At 31.4% G+C, this 5869-nt stretch overlaps 1 long non-coding RNA gene across 1 annotated transcript; it reads left to right on the top strand.

The window, feature by feature from the left end:
• The first annotated feature begins 996 nt into the window (after positions 1 to 996).
• On the top strand, positions 997 to 5542 carry LOC128991042 (uncharacterized). The gene is made up of 3 exons (XR_008490587.1): positions 997 to 1029; positions 3424 to 3570; positions 5178 to 5542. It is a non-coding gene; the product is annotated as an uncharacterized LOC128991042 (long non-coding RNA).
• Positions 5543 to 5869: the final 327 nt, after the last annotated feature.

The following is a 5869-nucleotide window of genomic DNA, read 5'->3' as shown; positions in this document are numbered from 1 at the left end:
TTAATTCACCTTTCTATCATTAACCGTTTGTGAGTTAGACGCGGAAACGTAAACCGATGACCCACGCAACTTCCCCCCCTCCCCCCCGAGTTGTGACCACCCTAGAAATGCGACATCATCGATTTTTTTCATCTACTAGATGTCCCCAACAATAATCAAAAGTCAAATTTTGTCAGACTTTCAGTGCATACTCAACCCGTTTAGCGCCTGGACTATTAGATTATCGTCCACGATTATCGCAAATAAGGCAACTCTGGTAGTCTTTTACGAATGCGATTTAGTTGAAACGAGTAAAAATAAAACAAAAAGCAATTTTTGGTCCAATAGAATGTTTTAATTTATCGTTTCCATTCAAAACTAACTTGTGATTGTGTATCTACAGACTTTTCCCTATTTTTTTATACGATTCAAGTAAAATTCTTATTTTTCCCAGTGACTTGGTTTTGTTACAAAATGTATGGTACATAAAATATTTTTTAATTTGCAATTACTAATTATCCTTTCAGCTTCATTTGATATAAATAATTAATTTAAAAAAAATTCACTTAGTGGATCAATTTAACTACACATTTTATTTTGAAATATAACATATAAATGTATGTGTTTGAAAGCCTAGGTTTATCAGTAATCAAAATTATACCCATACAAATTAACTTGTGCTATGAAGACTATTTCAGGTACATTGATTGCATAACCATACCAAGAACAATAACATTATTGTGATGACGTAGGTACGTCATGTGATACGGGGAACTAATCGATCGTAGCAGAACAATAGGATGGTTCCCGCATGCTGGCTCGTTTAGCAATATCCAAGGTCAAATAGTAATTATTACCATTACCATTATAGGCTAAGCTATTTATAATTGCATGCACTGTTGAATGCTTAAAGTATCATTATTGCAAATATATTGATGTTCACTGTTTCCTGGTTTAATATTAGTCGTTCAATTTTTTTATGTCAACTTTGCTTGGGGTACAGCGTTATTACTAATTTGGAGCAAGTTTGAATTTGGAGATATATTCTAGGTTAGTAACTATTTTTGACTATACTTAAGTATAACAGATTAGAAAAAGCTGACAAGTTACTTGGAATCTTTCTTTATTAATCAAATACCACTCACTCACTCATAATCACTAAATGTCAAAAACTACAAACAGAAAGAACACAGGAATCGGAATAAGGATCTAATGAGCAATATTAAAAGTTTTTCACGAAATCCCATAAAAGATCTATCTACACGTTCTTATACCCAAGTGAACAAAGGATGTTTTGCGTTTGAACTCATGAGAATCTTTAAATTGACACTACCATTTAAGGTACATACCTTTAAACTTCTTTTTACTGTAGATTACAGAAACTTCGTTGATATGTAAATAGGAACATTGCGCTTCGTAAAAATATTATTCATATTATATCAATTCAATTCATATTATTCAATTAAATGGTCCTACCTAAACAAACAGCTGATTTCATTCAGTAAAGCTACACAGGTCATCTCACTCTGTTCTTCAATTACTCAACTGTTTTACTTTAAAATACATCATATGCAAATGTTCTACTGATTGCAAAATATTAAGTAAGTCGTATATACAGTATAAATGATTAGGCCTAATCACACTTCTAAATATATCGTCAAATGTTGTTATTGATGAGTTTGTTCGTAAGTAATCTTGTGCGATTTGCTTGTTCAATATTTACAGTAAATGTTTTGATGAGTCAGCCAGCCAATATGGCTTCGATTTAGTACGTTACTCGGTTTACACACAACTAGTTTGAAAGAATTAAATTCATTCAATTCTACTTGCCGTATGCATCTTTACACTTAAGGCAATGTTAGTAAATCAGTGTCAAACTAGTACCATTAGGAAAGTTGATAGCTTTTTTATATTAAACCATTATACGTGTATTATTCTTAGCGAACTAGGTTTTGATCAAAACATATCCTACTAATATTATAAATGAGAAAGTTTGGATGTATGGATGTATGGATGTATGTTTGTGACAAGTGAACGCGAAAAATACTGGTCGGATTGGGCTGAAATTTGGCATGATGATAGCTCACATTCCCGATTAACATATAGGCATATTCTTATTTCAAAAATCCTTTCGGGCTCCGCCCCAGTGGCTCTGGAGTTTCCCATGTTAACCTTATGAGAAATGGAATTATTGAATCTTAACAGCTGTTTCAATTAAACAAGTTGGTTCTGTTCTATGATGTTCAATAGCATTAAAGTTAGAAGGATTACCAAAAGGGTGCAGCACTATTATTTCTTTTACGTTTATGACAACAGCTAATTTGCAACCAAAAGGTGAGTGAGCGTAGCGAACGAACTGCAACCTGGAGGCGAGTTAGCGTAGCGAACGAGCTAATCTGAAGGCAAGTGAGCGCAGCGAACGAGCTCCAACCTAAAGGTGAGTGAGCGTAGCGAACGAGCTCAAACCTAAAGGTGAGTGAGCGTAGCGAACAAACTTCAACCAGGACGTGATTGAGCCATGCGAACGAGATAATCTTGAAAATTAAGAAGTTAAACGGGGCAAAGCCCGCGGGTTACAGCTAGTATTATATAAATAAGAGTTTACTTGTTTAGGGATATATTTTGATAATACTTAAATATTTATTTAACTAAGCTACTAAAATTTCACTACAAACCCTATATTACCCTCCATGTAGCAGCAAACCTATGTACTCGTTAAACCTAAAGATTGGTCGCTGTTGGTGAGTTGCGGCCCAAACCTCATTTTGCGTATGAGTTGCGGCCCAGACTGAAAAATGTTTTGTACGAGTTGCGGCCCAAGTATTAACAGGTTTATTGCGGCCAAGGATATGGTTGGTTTAATGGTACATAAACTAATCGTACAAAATTTAAGAAATCAGTTTGTGTTGGCAAACATTTAAAATTACAGTAACTGTTTTCACAAAATTAACCCGTGTAATGTCCTCAGTTATCTTCTTAGTCTTTTTTGAAGTTGTGGGATTCATGCACTTGATGCACACTTCTGTTTGAAACCCAAGAATGTTTAAGGAACTATTTTAAGTGATAAACCAAAAAGGCAAATGGAAATTTGCAAAATTAATCAAGCAAAATCCTTATGTCATTTGCATTATTGTATCTAACAAAAAACCTCCCAACGCTTTAGATTTATAACAATAGAAAAATGAAAACACTCGATGCTACAACAAAACTCTAAAATAACAGAAAACTTAACAATCTCAATTACTCAGCAACAAACCACGCTACATTAATTCCACCTTGAATGAGACTATTGAACACGAGCTCTTTCACAACACTTCGCACAATCTAACCTCATTCTCTAGTATTGATTAAATAAGTCGTTAGTATTATCAGTAGACGTGACCTGCGTTGTTCAGAAGTCGCAGCTGCTCATGCGTTATAACATTGTTTAATCATTGGTCAAAGTGTGCTCAGTGATACACTCGCTCCGGTCGTCAGTCTGCCACAATGCTCCGAGCTATCGGGATGGTTATTCTGTTCCTATTGTTGACAACAATGACAACAGCTGTTACTGCGCAGTCTACCGACAAGTGTAATAGTATTGGGATGCCTGTGAGTAATATGTTTATTGTATACTATGTTATTTATTATGTTATTTAAAATGATAAAGGGGTTTTTATAGACATTAGAGTAGAATAATTTAACAGCATATACTTTTTTTGAGCAATATGTATTTCGAATACGAATTATGCGTTTGCTTACATAATTGATTGCGAATTCGGCCTCGGTAGAATATTTTGTACTTTAATTTGGTCATTCCTAATTTTATTACCGTAGTTTTATTACGCATTTCTTTTCGCTTTTTAAAATTGTATTGCTCTTTTTTAATGTAATAATTTGCGAGAAACAAATATCGTTGTCACAACACTAGTGTCTAGTAAATTATATTGATAGGAATTTGAGATATTTTTTTAATTAATTTTACTAAGGTGCCGTACACATTTAAAATAATAAATTAATCAAGTCCTAACCATCTTTTATGAGAAATGTTTTATGTTAGTGGCGAATTCGTGTAAGGCAATTTCATGATGAATTCTTACTGGTAGTATGACATGTTTGTTATAAACATAATGGTAAAAAAATAATTGTTAAAATATATATTCATTTCGCATCCTATTAGAAGACACAGCAAATAAAATAGCTTAAATAGACCTAGGTAGATCCTTCCCTAAATTGTATTAATTAAATATTATTAATAATAACTAGACAGCATATATCACCTACTTTAGAGAGAGAGCGAGAAATTATATATTGATAACAACACATTTTTTTCAGCAATACATATAACAATAAAATTTGTACTTGGGTCCCAGCGACCTGAGCACGATAGAACAAAAAACAGCAATGACAGAAAAAAATTTATATCCCGTTTAGTATAGTATCATGTTTAGGTGTCTGTATTAGATTTGTTAGATATTCGTTGGTAACACATCCTAAGGGAAAATATATTTCGAAAAAATGTATTTTACTGAGCCTATATTTTATTACGTTAATAGGTAATTATAGTTCAAACATTTAACAATCGTTTAAATGTAGTATCGAGATAAATGTTATCGGGTGTTAAACTGTCCCTTATAACTTGTTTCATATTTTTTATAATGATAGACACACTATTATGCCTAGTACTATTATACTATTATTACTAGTACTATTTTCATAGTTGGGAAAGTTAGTCAAAAGTTCTAACTAGTTACAAGTTATTTGTTAGTCCCGTAAAATGTAACTACTAGATTTAATAAGTTAGTAAGTCAAAAAAGTAATTGTTGAATTTATAATTCAGTTAAAAAACAAACAAAAAAATAAAATTATTTTTCGGATAAATTTGAAGTTGTTTTAAAGGATGAAATGAAATAGTGATCATACCTATTGTTTTACCATTTAAACATTTTAATAATGACTTAGTGTAATTTTTTTGCATTAAAATTGTTATAAAATATGACTAGTATTATTTATTGTCAGATTTAGTCTATTTAGCAACACTTCCGAAGTATTTTCTATAAAAAATAATATACAATAAACTTTTCTGTTTAAATACTTTTAAAAATAATGTATTATTTCCGGAATTTTCATTGGTAACCTTTTAAATGTCATTTACTCAGCCAATATATTTTATTTATCATTGTTTAGTTGAATATTTATATATTTTTCACATGTTGCAGTGTATAGAAACAGCTCCATGTTGTCCAGGACTAAGATGTCTGTTTTACGCCAACAAATGCGTTTCTTCCGACCCGATCAGTGTTGCCAACGCAGAAACTTCAAATAACCCTTCTGCGACACAATAATATATTACATGCTCTTGTATCTAACTGATTTGTTTTATAGCTTTATATTTATATTTTAAAAACTAAATTGGTTCTATATTTCTATATACTAATTTTATCCCAGACTATTCTCACTTTTTCTTACCATTAGTAAGTGTCTAATTCCAACTTTTTGTGATATTAAGTAATACATGCTATCAAAAGACATACACATTAATACCAGTGTTACACTAATGTTATTAAAGTTATTTTAAAAGAATGTTGAGATTATTAAAGTAATTAAAAGGTTTTGGTAATTCATTTATTAAATTGATGCGTTCGTTTTGTGAAATATTATTTTAGATATGTCATACACAAAGTTACAACCATTTTTTGTGCTTCATTATAAGTTACTCTTTTCCCACATTTAGGAACTGGTTTCATAGAATAGTATTTAAACATGTAAATACTAAATTTAAAACCTACAGAATTGGAACGACACAACCTGCACTACAGAAATTTAATAAACTGTCTTACCAATTATTTAAATTGAGGAGACATAGTAGAATAACACTTAATAATAGTACTTAGGTTAAGCTTTGGAAATC

The sequence above is a fragment of the Macrosteles quadrilineatus genome, unplaced genomic scaffold (assembly GCF_028750875.1).
Source record: "Macrosteles quadrilineatus isolate MER2022 unplaced genomic scaffold, UCM_ALF_1.0 Scaffold_3__2_contigs__length_128488019, whole genome shotgun sequence".
NCBI classification, from domain to species: domain Eukaryota; kingdom Metazoa; phylum Arthropoda; class Insecta; order Hemiptera; family Cicadellidae; genus Macrosteles; species Macrosteles quadrilineatus.
This window is presented reverse-complemented; position numbering and strand designations above follow the sequence as displayed.